The 13,231-nt window shown below is 38.5% G+C and overlaps 1 protein-coding gene across 1 annotated transcript in view; it reads left to right on the top strand.

Moving 5' to 3' along the window:
• Nucleotides 1–13,231, top strand: part of PODXL (podocalyxin like) — a 601,941-nt gene that overhangs the window by 473,484 nt on the left and 115,226 nt on the right. The gene's annotated exons all lie outside the window — the stretch shown is intronic.

Raw genomic sequence — 13,231 nt, 5'->3', positions numbered from 1 at the left:
TTTCTTATTTCATGTATCTTCTCCATGTTCATGTTAAAAATCTCTCTTCATGTAACCTCTATTCTTGAGTTGTTGTTCTAAAGCATGAAAATATACTCAGTAAAAAATATATATATATATATATATATATATATATATATATATATATATATATATATATATTTTTTTTTTGTTTTGTTTTTATAATGTCATTCTTAACTACTGATGTTTTTTATATTGTTTCTGTATTACCCTCTATCAGTGTTTTTATAATACATCTATGTAACAATTTGTTGTTTTTTATAATGGCTCTGTCTTAACCTAGACTAACTCTGTATGATTCCTGGAGCTTTTCTCCCCGGGCCTCTACTGAAAATGGACATGTATCCAGTTAGACTAGTCCGATCAACAAATGTAAAATAAATAAAAAAAATAAATAAATGATGTTCATGATTAAAAACTTCTTCTTCTGTGCACCAGATGATTTTCCATGATGTTAGAAGAAATATATCAAACGAATTTTAGCTCTGTGGTTGTCTGTTATGGATATTTTGTTTGCTGTGTTTCTCCTACATTTCCTAAGGACCTTTAGTGATACACAGAAGCTTATTCTTACTTTGTTTCATAGTTTGGTGCATCTCTGCTATCACACATGGAAGCAAACATTTTAACTGATGTTGGTCAGCTAAGGATTTAATTGAACTCTGCTACAAATGTGAATAGAATTATGCCAGGACTGTTTATGAGCCAAGGTAATCCTTTATTATCGTTAAAGCTAAATACAGAAATGGGGCATTTAAATGAAGAGAATGAGTCTACTGAATCTTTTGATGCCATATTCTTAGAAGTAGAGCATGCAGCCTACCGACTTAAAAGACTGCAATGGCAATGGTTTCATTTAGAAACCTGCATGCACCACCAAATAATTCCAAGAGGTGTAAGAGTTAAATGTATGCTGACATATGGCAATACTTATCCTGACCTTCTTGCTCGATGGCAGGATATAAATTTGGAAACTAGTTTCTGATATATTACACTACTTATAGAATATTTTAAATCTATGATGGACAAAACAGCAGATTTGATTAAAAGAAAGCAGCATGACCTAGAAGCTATGGATTTATCTGACTCCTGTATTTCCAGGTTACAGACACTACAAAGTAGCCTAGATGCTTATGGCACTAAATTAAAAAATATAAAAAGCCAGAAACTTGCAAGAGACTTCCAGGACTTTAAACAAGGAAACATCTTTGATTGGCCCAGACAAAAAGATGGGACTCATGACAAGAAAGTATTACAGAAAGAAACAGCTACTGAAACAGTGAAATCCTTAGGGAAAAACATATGTCAAACAAAGCGGATAGCGTTAGAGGTAATTTTAACTCCTTCTGCACAGAGAGTCACACCTCTTAACTCTCAGCGAATGAATACCTTATGTAGCGCATCCACAGGTGTAGCTGAAGTAGATATGGGTTCCTTCCTGCATGACTCTGGTGACACCCCTATAGGCCCAACACACCAAGGTGGCAACAATGACAGATTTTATTCTAGGTGACACATCTACTTTAAAGGGTAATAGCACAACCACAAACAAATTATTTCAACAGTGCACCAGTTAGCAATAAGGCAAAGTGAGATATGCATGCATCGAAAACATACATCTACCCTCTTCCCCAAAACTCAACAGAGAAAAAGGTCTTGACATTCAAATATGCACAAAGAAGGCAATATCAATGAGCAGTAAAGCTTTATAATGCAGCAATACAAACCCGGGAAAAAATGCAATGCCATTAAGCAATAAAAGAGTTATAATACAATACAGATATGAAACAAAAATGCAATGTTATTGAGCAGAAAAATTCTTGAAGGCAGCAGTACTAACACAAGCAAAATGCAATGTCACTGAACAATGAAGATTTATAATGCAACAAAACAAATATGAGAAAATGCCATGTCATTGAGCAGCAAAATTCTTGAAGGCAGCAGTATTAACATAAGCAAAATGCAATGTCATTGAGCAGTACTAACACCCTCAAACCCCTTGATCAATTCTAAACAGATCAACTATGAAACACTCTATTATACCCTGTTCACTGGCCAGTGACTACTTACAGTCTTGCTGCCGGAATGATGGGGCCCAAGTTGGAGCTCATATGGATCCCAGTTATTCATAATCCACAAAACACTGGGGGAGGGGAATCCACAATCTTTTAAAAATATAAAATGACGGCCAGAGCCTTTCATCACTCCATCAAAAATATCCTAGTGACCAGACACAGTGGTTCCTCTGATGAGAAAAGTAGAAAAATCATCTGCCAGAACTCTGGTAATCATCTATGGCTTCTCTGTACTAGGCCCAAAGGAACTCCTTTTCTTGCTGAATCATATGCAGGCGTGGAACTACTGGTTTCAGACTTCGCTCCTGATTCCACAAAGTACCATCATCCGGGATTTCAACAAAAGACAAACACAATCTGCCACTTCACTTCCCTGTCCGAAAGCACTAGAAAAGAAAATCCAGCCATGCTGCCATGACCTTTTTCCCATTCAGCTGCCTGTTTCAGTCTTCCCTCCTTCAGCTAGTGTTCCAGTCTCCTCTTTCACTTTCAAAATTGTCTTTTATATCCATGAAAAGAGCTCCACATTGTGGTGTAATGAAAAACTACAGTCTATTACTTCTACAATGAAATACAGTGGGAGCTACACTTAGATAATTTTATGAGTACTAAAACAATGACAAACAGACAAGAAGGCCAAGAATAACAATGCTTGCTCATCCACTGATTGTGTCACATGGCCCAAGAAAGGGGCTGTCCACATACTGTTTTTTCAGCAATTACCAATATTAATAAAACAAATAAAACATTGACAACAACAGAAGTACAGATCTCCCAGTTGGGAAAGGAAAAAGAGAAAAGTGAATACCTAATGGTACTTTGTCAATGTAATAAGTTAGTCATTAATATTTTGAACTGTCACCTAACTAATGAACAGAGTGTTCTGGAGAAGGGATTGTCCTTTATTCCCTCCCTAAACTCACAGTTAAGGGAATTTGTAATTGATATAAAGTATTTTGGGAGAAATGTGATTCTGAAATCTCTGTTTGGAGCAACTAATTCTAAACCTCCTGAACAATATAAACAATTTTATTAGTTTTGTTCCAGTTCCACATCCAGCAGTGGAGCTATTTACATGACTTTGTGAAAAAGAAGTAGCGAAATTAAGGCAAACAAATATGAAAGGGGGTTATAGAAATATTACCTTCATAGAAAGGAAAGCACTACAGGAGCCAATGGATAGAGATGATTTAGTAATCAAACCAGTGGATAAAGGGGGAGCCCTTGTGGTCATGGATTCCTGTATGTATTGCATACCTCTCAGCTGTACCGAGTTCCTTGGTATTTACCAGTTTTGAGGTCCAAATAATGGAGTGACACGAATTCCCGAGTGGCCCCCTTAATTCATGAATTTCCAGGGTTTTTTTGTTTTTTTGTGAACTTTTTTGCTGACATCATCGCATGCAGGGGGGTGCGCAATAAGGTCAGCTTCCTGAGTAGACTACTAGCCTGTCGGAATTCAGCTGAAGGCTCCAGGGGTGTGACTCTACTGTTTGTGTTTATTTATGGCAAGTTCGGCATGTTGCAGCCAGCATCAGGAGAGAGTCATCAAGACATGGTGGACGAGTGAGAACAGCTGACACTCTTTTGTTTTAAATTAATTTAGACAGGCTTTAGAGCAAGTGAAGCAACTGAACCGACTTAGCAAGGCAACCTGGTATCATCTGTGATGTTACCAGTAGTCTAGTGCAGCAGCAGTCAAGTGTGTTTCTGTGTTGTACTGTTACAGTTCTGGTAGTTTCAGCTTCTAATCTGTGATTTGTTTTGAATGCTTCCAAATAGCTTCAATACAGCAGTGTCTAGCAGTAACTCTCAGTTGTTCACATTTGAGCTTGTGCCTTAAATTTTAGCCAGTTCCTCATAAAAGTTGTGATTTCCTGGCTAACTGAGGATTGAAGTCACTAAGTAATGACAGAGCTGTGAGTTTTTAACTTCATAACCTTTGGTAAATGCATGCTAACATAACATTTGCTATTTTAGTACTTTCTAAGTTTACAGGATCACTATTTAATACTTGTTCCTGATTTTTGACCTTTGTTTCCCTCCCCAATTATTTTTGTCTCTGTCCAGACTTATTGTGTTAAGATGTTGAGAGAGGTATGTGCCTAAGACTTCATATTTGATTTTGATTTGTATAACACAATGATTACTTACTGGTGTCTATGACCAGCAGCATTGTAATTGCGATAGGGTTATTGTTATGGTGCTTTCTTTGTTTTTACTGATTACTTGTGTTCTTCCTGTACAGTTATTGCTGATGTTCTGATTTTTTTTTTCAAGCTGGGTTTGTGTGTTTACGGGAAGAGTAGGTTGGAGGTATCATCGTTGAAATTATAAGGCAGTTATAGTACGGAGGTTAATATCCTATGCTTATACTGATGAGAAACTGCACACAAAAAGGCACAGTATTTATTTGCATATTGTGTAGAGGTACCCATAATGCATTGCAAGTTTAACAAACTACAAGATAATTATATTTTTTCACCTGAAAAATACTTTTTGAAAAAAGTTCTATGCCTTTCAGTGTCATTGCTTGTTATGAAGCAATAACTATTCAAAAAACAAATGTAAAGGAAACTGCTCTGCACTAGTAAAATAAATATAGAAATACTGAGGTTTTTCTAGTGTTTGTTCAAACTGTTTAATATGTCTGCTTAAACAGCGTATGTTTGTATGGAAATTGAAATCACACAATCAACTCCTTAGTATTAAAGATTAGAGACAAATTCATGAAGCATTTAATTTATTTTCTCTCCATCATCAATCCTAATTTCTGTTTTTAACCTTTCATATTTACTTTCCACTGTTAATACTGACTTCTATTTTAAATTGCTGTCTAAATTAGGAGCTTTGGCAGCTGTGCCTAATGGTATATGTATTTATTTTGATGCTCTTTGCAAAACAATATGTTAGCTTGAATTTTGTGTGTGTGTGTGTGTGTGTGTGTGTGTGTGTGTGTGTGTGTGTGTGTGTGTGTGTGTGAATATATATATATATATATATATATATATATATATATGTGTGTGTGTGTGTGTGTGTGTGTGTGTGTGTGTGTGTGTGTGTATTATTAGGGGTACTATAACAAGAACTCTTTGGATAAATCACTTCCTTCACTATTTAAATCCAACAGCTGGTGACAATCTCAACTTTAGGTTCATATCTAAAAATGGAACTGAACTAAAAAAAAATGGTCTCTGCTCGTCTTTCACCTGGCTGAATCTAAATTAATCACATGATCTGTTTACCTCAACTAGTTATTATTTAGTCATCATTTATAATATTTAGTAGAATAATTATTTTTATATCTGACAAGTTTTTCTCAAGCTTTTATTCCTGTCTTTTTTCTCCCCAACGACTTTTCTCATTTGTGATGTTACCATACCTGAACCGTCCAGATTTTTGGCTTATATGTTTGGTCTGTTCCTCATAAAATTTGTGTTTTTCTGGAAAAATCATTGAATATTGAAGTCATTAAATAATAAATAATGACAGAATGTTAAGTTTCAGACTTCATATCCTACAGAAAATGCATAATAATACAAAACCTGTTATTCTAGCAACTGTTGTTTGTATTGTTGGAGCTTTTCTCCTCGGGTCTCCACTGAAAACGGGCCATTGACTCAGATGGACTAACCCAGTTAACAAATGTCAAATAATAATAAGTATATAAAAGTAATATTTAAAATCTGTCCCTATTTTGGGGGCTTTGTTCCTCCCATTATTTTTGGCTTTGTCCAGATTTCTTGCTCTGAGAGGTTGAGAAGTATAGATGTTGCCGTCTCTTTTTTTTTTTTTTTTTTTAGCTCTTCCGTTTTACACTTTGCAATTCTTCTTCTCTCTCTCACACACTAACGTCATATAGGTTTTACGTTCATAGTTATATACTTCACTAATTACTACCAGGGCATTTATAAGTCCATCTGGGGTTCTAAACCTCTTCTGCAACATCAACAGAATGGTTTTGAGGGACAGGTGTGTCTCACAGAGGATACCACTGCTCTGGAACAGACTCTCCATCTGTGTAAAACAAAGTTCATCTTGGTGCAACTTGGTTCTGTGGATGAGAAACAGAACATTCACCCCAGGACTGCCTCTTGCACTATTAATGGACAGAGACAGTTCCTAAATGCTTTGGCCAATTAGTAGGTCACCTCAAATTATCTGCAGTATGATCCCAGTTATTTTTATTAGAAAAAGTGATAACAGTGGTGCTTCCCAGTTGCAGGTTGCTCCTGACAGTTGACTGTCTTACTTTCTGGGGTCCAGGGGTGAGCCAAACTAAGTAAAAGGCCAAAGCACTACACCCACCATTAGGATAGCTGTAGGTGGTATCAAACAGAAGTTACAACACTTCCGCATATTACTGGGTGGGGGTGGAGGGTTGCATTCATAACTTAAGTCTCAATTTGTGCACAAGAATAGAATGTGTCATTATTTTTTACTTTCATGATAGGAGGTGGAATTATTTGCACATTCCCTTTTGCAGGCAGGTTGACTTTAGGAAATGACTGAAAGCTGAATCATTGTGAGATTAAGGCAGCAGAGTCCTGCTGTTGTAGTATGTGATACAGCCTGTTTTCTTATCAACAGGGATTGATTTTTTTCTATAGTTCATTCTAGTCAGCTCCTTACTAGCCATAGATATATGTGGCATCTTTTATTTTCTGACCGTGTGTACCATACTCTGTTGTTAAGCTGCATTTATTTTCTTTGTTTTCCCCCCTTCTGCTCTTTTCCACTCACCAGTTTACAGCTGTAATACCTTTTAACTCTCAAAGTCTGTTATCTGGATTAGTCTCTCTTTCTCTCTCTGTCTCCCCAGATTGTTCCTGCGTAACCTTATAATATCTCTCTAATATCATTGGTAGGGTCTTTCCTTTTCCTTTTGGACTGAGCCTAGTGGCTTGTCTATATTATTGTGTGTCTGGAAGTGAAGGGAAAGGGGAAGGGGGGGCAATGGTCCAGGCTTTCTTGAGTCTTCCTCTTTCCCTGGTGGTTGGTTAAGATTTCCTACTCACTTGGAGATGTGCTGTGTAGTAGTGATGGTCATCTTCCTAATGTGACAGTATATGCACACGTGTGTCAGGGTGGCTTGCTTTGTAGTAAGTGAAACATTTCATAAGGCATCCCTTTCCTCCACCAGGAGTTAAACAAGTGGCATTTAGTTCTACACCTCCCTCTCTGATTGTACATCAGACTGGGGGTGCTTCTGCCTTTCCTCTGGCCAACCATATTGACAACTTTATCTTGTCACCTAGTCTAGGTTGAAAATTTGCAAACAGCACTGATATGAGTGCAGCACCCATTAAATATTTGGCCTTTTAAAAATTGCTATCTAGAGAAGAGTTTGTCATCAAGCAAAGCTGTCTTTACTTGCCTAGGTTGTGTTAAAATCCAGCTGTGTTTGAGGGCATGCATGCCTCCATTATGATCCTGCTTGTATGCCATTGTGTGCTTTAGCATGTTGGAGTTACTGGAATAGAGGACATCTGGGAAAACTAAGTTCCTGAACACCTTGTCGCTGCACCAACATGTTGGGAGTTAGATGATTTCACTGCAGTGAGTTTTTAAAATAAGTTGGAAACTGCTATAACTCTGTTGGTTTCCTTCACTGTGCAGGCTTCAAAACATTGAGCTATGTGCAGCCTTTAGCTATTTTTAAATATAATGATGTGCAAACAGTATCAGTCTGTTAATTATTTCATTATAAGCCTCTGCGTTTTATTGGGTGACTTGTTGCCATCCTTCCTGAAACTGAAAAATTAGCACTGGTCGGCTCCAACAAGGTGTGTGTAAAAGGTATACTTTTAAGGGGGGTGGATGCTGCAGTCCTGAGAATGTCCTCTTTGGCAGAAATACCTAGTAACTATGAACCTATCAGTTTGCCATCCATTCTCTATTGCAATATTACTAGCTTATCATTTTTTTAATGTAACATAGGCAATTTATTCTTCAAAGGCAACAGGCACTTTATTTGTAGCTGATCATTTGAAAAAAAAAACAGCTAAAGGCAATGTTAGTTCAGGAGCCTAAATGTAAGTGTTTCAAAGGTAATGTTTTGTATGGATAGTTCTGCAATAGATGATAGAAAATATTGTTTCAAATGAAGATCTTTGTAGAAATTATACTGAATGTATTCCTACTGCTAGCTAAATCCATATTATTACGGTTATCTGAATTCAATTAATGGCAACACTTCTCTGCTTTGAAAGAACTGATTGCATTTGTCAAAATTGCTGTTTATAAATTTACCTATCTGCTGATTTCCTCTGTTTAAATCCAGCTTATTTATTTTCTGACTGTAGCTGAAGCAGTTCATTTATTTTTATAAAAGAAAATTGTATTTTAGTTTTGCAGTTTGCACAAAGTTCAAAGTTTGATACAAGTTCAAATATTAATTTAAATAAAGCACCATTGTTCTGTGTATTGCGTGTGTAATATTTTGTCTGTTCTTCAATCTGTGTTTAAAAGCTGGTATCCCACAATTCCACTAGAGTGGGGGGGTTACATAATTATGTATGCATATTTTATGTTAATCAGCGTACAGATTTGTACCTATTTTTCATGTGCCTTTGTCCAGATTTGTTATGATTTCAGGTTGAGAGGCATGGCCTAAGGATGAAAGAGCTGCTAAAGAATGAAAATACCTATAGAAGGATGAATAAAATTGAACTGAATAAAATCGCCTGCATAGCCGGCCTTAGGCATAGACCAACTAGGCGGTCGCCTAGGGTGCTGATCTAGCAGGGGTGCTGTCCCAGTATTTATTTGGTGTAGGTAGACCAGGGTGGGGGCACCATGGAGCCCTAGTGCCTAGGGCACCAGCTGACCTAAGGCCGCTCCTCATCGTCTATACTGTTCGCGAAACCCTCTTGGAAATGCTTGCAACTAGGGTTATCACACAGGAATTGGTTGATTTTTTTCAAGATAGAACAACCTCAAATACCACAGATAAGTGGCCATCCGAGAATCCACAATCATCCAAAAGTCCCCCCGATGCGACCAATAGTGGCAGGGAGAGGATGGATTATTGAACCCCTCTCCATTTATTTAGCAGACCAACTAAAAACGTTCCTGGTCAGAGCACCAGGTGTACTAAAAGACACTTCACATTTTCTTGAGTCCCTGTATCAGTGTATGGGATGCTATTCACACTTTGATAATATACTTATGATAACAATGGATGTATGTAGCCTCTTCACAGTAATACCTAATGATTATGGAGCGAAGGCAGTGGCACAATTTATTTATTCAGAAATGGAAGGACCAGCTTTACAAAGAATATGTATGTTGTTAGAATTGGTGCTAAACAATAATATCTTTACTTATGGAGATGAACGCTATTGGCAAAACTGGACGATAGCCATGGGCACCCCCTGCATGAATAGTTATTCAAATCAAGTGCTAGCCCATTGGGAAGCAATTTATGTTCTGAATGATGATAACAGGTGGAAAGATAATATCCAATATTATGGACGTTTTGTGGACAACATATTTATGGTGCAACAAGGACCTAAAGAGTCCCTGTTGGAATTTATATCTTATCTTACTACCACCACTACAATCCTAAAATTTGAAACCCATATGTCCACTACTATGATTGAATTTCTAGATGTCAATTTAACCCTAGATGAGAACAGAGGTATAACCATGTCCATATTTAGAAAAGAAACATGGAGGAATCACTTACTCCATAAGAGTAGTATGCACCCCAGACATATTTTTTCTAACATCATGAAAAATCAGCTGGTAAGGATTTCCAGATTGTGCACCAAAGAAGTTTTTAATCATGAACTGCTTTAGAACAACAACTCAAGAATAGAGGTTACACAAAGAGATATTTTAACATGAACATGGAGAAGATACATGAAATAAGAAGTCAAAAAGGACCCCCCGCTATACTTGGAGAGTAGGATTAATAAAACATATCAAAAGCAGCAAAGGACTTTTGATGATTTACGATGTATGCTAACTTACAGCAATGACACCTCACAGATCTGTCAAACAGTGAGAAAATATTGGTCGGTTTTAACTGTGGATGAAAATATAAAAAATATTATAGGTGAAACACCTAAATTTATCTTTAAGAATAAGAAAAATCTGAAAGGATTATTGTGTAATAAAGATGGAATATGCAAGAAGAAGACTAGCTCCAAAAAAAGGTACTTATATATGTGGCCGTTGCAAAGCATGTAGTTGTATCAACACAACAAACTGTTTTCTTCATCCATTTACTGGAAGTTCTTATAGTTTTATGCTGACTGTAACACCAAGAATCTTATATACTTAGCAGCTTGCCAAAACTGTTCAGCTTTTTATATAGGTAAAAGCAACAGAAAATTTAAAGAACGGATTTTACGCCACGAGTGATATAAAGAACTGTGTGAAAATCATTGCTCTAGCAAATCATGTTATGGAGCATGTTGGCCATTCGTTTAACTTTATGGTTCTTGAGACTCTTCAAGAAAATATAAGGGAAGGTGATATACACAATAAAACAGAGATCAACGAAGTTAAATGGATAGCGGACTTGCGGCCTGATCAAAAATCCGGTTTGAATGCAGTACTTCCAATAAAACCTGCGCCAATGGGGTGGTGCCCCTATTAAGAAGTACTGAATAGTCAGAAAGAAGGAGTTGTCCCATTCTGAAACTTCTGATTGGTTGATTGTCGTACTTAAACAATTTGCTGAAGCAGAACAAACTGAGGATCTGAAGAAGGCTATTAAGCTGAAAGTGCTTATCCATTTTCTCTGCTGAAGCTGCAACTTATTTTTCTTTTGTTTTTATGGTTTTCAAGTTGTTTTATTAAAAGGATTTTAGCTCTGTGGTGGTCCATTGTGGATATTTTGTTTGCTGTGCCTCAGGATATCTGGTATCATAAATTACTACCACTAGGATATACTTCTTCCCTGTGGAACTTGGGGTATTCAGAGGCCCCACACTATCCATAGTTACCCTCTGAAATGGCTCCTCAGTCACAGGCAAAGGCATCAAAGAAGCTTTCACCTTGTCTCCTGCCTTGCCTACCTTTTGACACTGCTCACAGGTCCTGTAGTACCCTGTTACATCTCTGAAAATCCCAGGCCAATAAAAGTTCTGCGTAATACGTCTCTTTGTACACTTTATGCCCATATGACCTGCAAAGGGAATGTCATGGGCTATGGCTAGAAGTGCCAGACAGTAGGCTCTGGGCACTACCATCTGCTGTATTCTCTCACCCTGTAGCCCTCCCACAGGGGTCCACTCTCTGTACAGTAACCCTTTGTCCAAGTGTACTGATTCCCCTTTTCCTTGACAATCAGGTGCCTCACTAGCTACCACCCTCATGCCTTGTAATGTAGGGTTTGAGAGCCGAGCCTATCTTAACTCTCTCTTTGTAACCCTTCCCATCTCCCCTTCCACAGGAAGTCTGGTATTCCCTGACAGCAGTGCCTCACTGTCAGCCTGGGTACTACTACTCACCTATGCCCTTGCAGCCACTCTGTCCAAGGGAACATCAGCACCCACAAGCAGCTGTGGCTCACATTCAGTCTCACTGCTACAGGGTAGATCCCTTCCTGAAGTAACCATCACACCAGTCCTGGCTTCAAGTGTGCAGTCTGTCTGGGTGCCCCCCAGGCTACCAGACCCACATGCTTATCTCTAAGCTGGACTGCGTATAACTGTATGCACATAAGGTACTGCATTATCAAAATCAATCCCTATCAGGACATCTGCAGGGATATCCTCAAAATCACCTTCTTGCTTGCTTCCTTTTCTGCCCTCCCAGTCAAGGTGAACCCTAGCTAAAGGTATTTGAAATGGGGTCCCTCCTAAAGCTCTGACAGGAGTAGACTGCCCAAGTAGTGCTCCTCTTTAACCATTGCAGGCTTCACAATGTTTAGGTCAGAGGCTGTGTATGTCTTAGCAGTGGTCTGTTTCCCATCTACAAAGATAAGATACAACCTCTTATGGTAGTTTGCTACCCTTGTTGTCTCCAGACAACTTACTGCTGGCATTCTGTCATTCCCACTTACTGGCTCTCCCACCTTTTGTCCCCCACCTTGCCTATGTGGACATCTGTATGCTATATGGCCCCATTGGCTGCATTTAAAACATTTAAGCCTTGGTCCTGGCTGTGTACCTGCTACTGGTGGACACTGTTGAGGTGGTTTAGGCTGCCCAACATGGGTTCCCTTAGACCCATGAGCAGCACTGGGTATCCCTTTCCTGTGCAGTGATGCCCTGCTTGCTAGGTATAAGTCTACCTTTTCCCCCCACTCATCTGCTGTGTTACATTGCCTATCTGCTAACCAGATTCTCATGTCCTCAGGCAAAGTACTAAGGGCTTGTTCCCTTACCAAAAGGTCTGCCAGTCCTTCAGAAGTGGTGACCTGACACCCACTCACCCGTCTATGAAAATAAGTGCCTAACTCAGCAATATATTCACACACACTTTCATCTGCCTTGTGTCTATGCACACAAAACGTTTTCAGTAAGCTTCAGGTGTTAACTTAAATCACTCAAACATTTTTTAACTTTAGTATAATTTAAGCAGTCACTATCAGAAATTTTAGAAATAGCAGTTACAGCTTTAACATGGAGTAAGGGGATCAGGAACCATACCCAGAGACCTTGATCAACATTGTACTGTTTACATACACTTTCAAACATATGAATAAAATTGTCAAAATTATCACTTTACTGACCCTTGTTGTTGTTAGGGTTCGGTTACTCCCTTCCCCATTACCTCCATGACCATGGCGAAGAGTCAGCATCTCCTTTTCATGTTGCTTCTGCCTCTCCTTTTCCTCAGCTTCCAGACATCTCAGTTTCTCATTTTCTTCAGCCTCCACATGTCTCAGTCTCTCTGCTGATTCTGTTTCCAAATAATTGCCTCCAGTTCAAGTCTCTTTAACTCCAGACAGATTTTTAAGTCCTCTGTGGAAAGGATGAACTGTCCATTTTCTGAGAGTTGTATATTCCCAAGGCCAGTCTGATTGTCCTCCTGGTTGCTGGTTTGTGATGCAGCTGTGACTAAGGCTGCAATCATTTCTGCTTTAGTCAGGCTGGCATGCACCATTCCTTTGGCTTGGCACATCTCAGCCAATTGGCTCCATGTCAGCTTGCCATACTCCTCTGCTGACATCCTGG

This window comes from Protopterus annectens, chromosome 11.part0, assembly GCF_019279795.1.
Source record: "Protopterus annectens isolate FY-2018-M chromosome 11.part0, PAN1.0, whole genome shotgun sequence".
NCBI lineage: Eukaryota > Metazoa > Chordata > Ceratodontiformes > Protopteridae > Protopterus > Protopterus annectens.
Note: the sequence above shows the minus strand (reverse complement) of the source record. Positions and strands in the feature narration are given on the sequence as shown.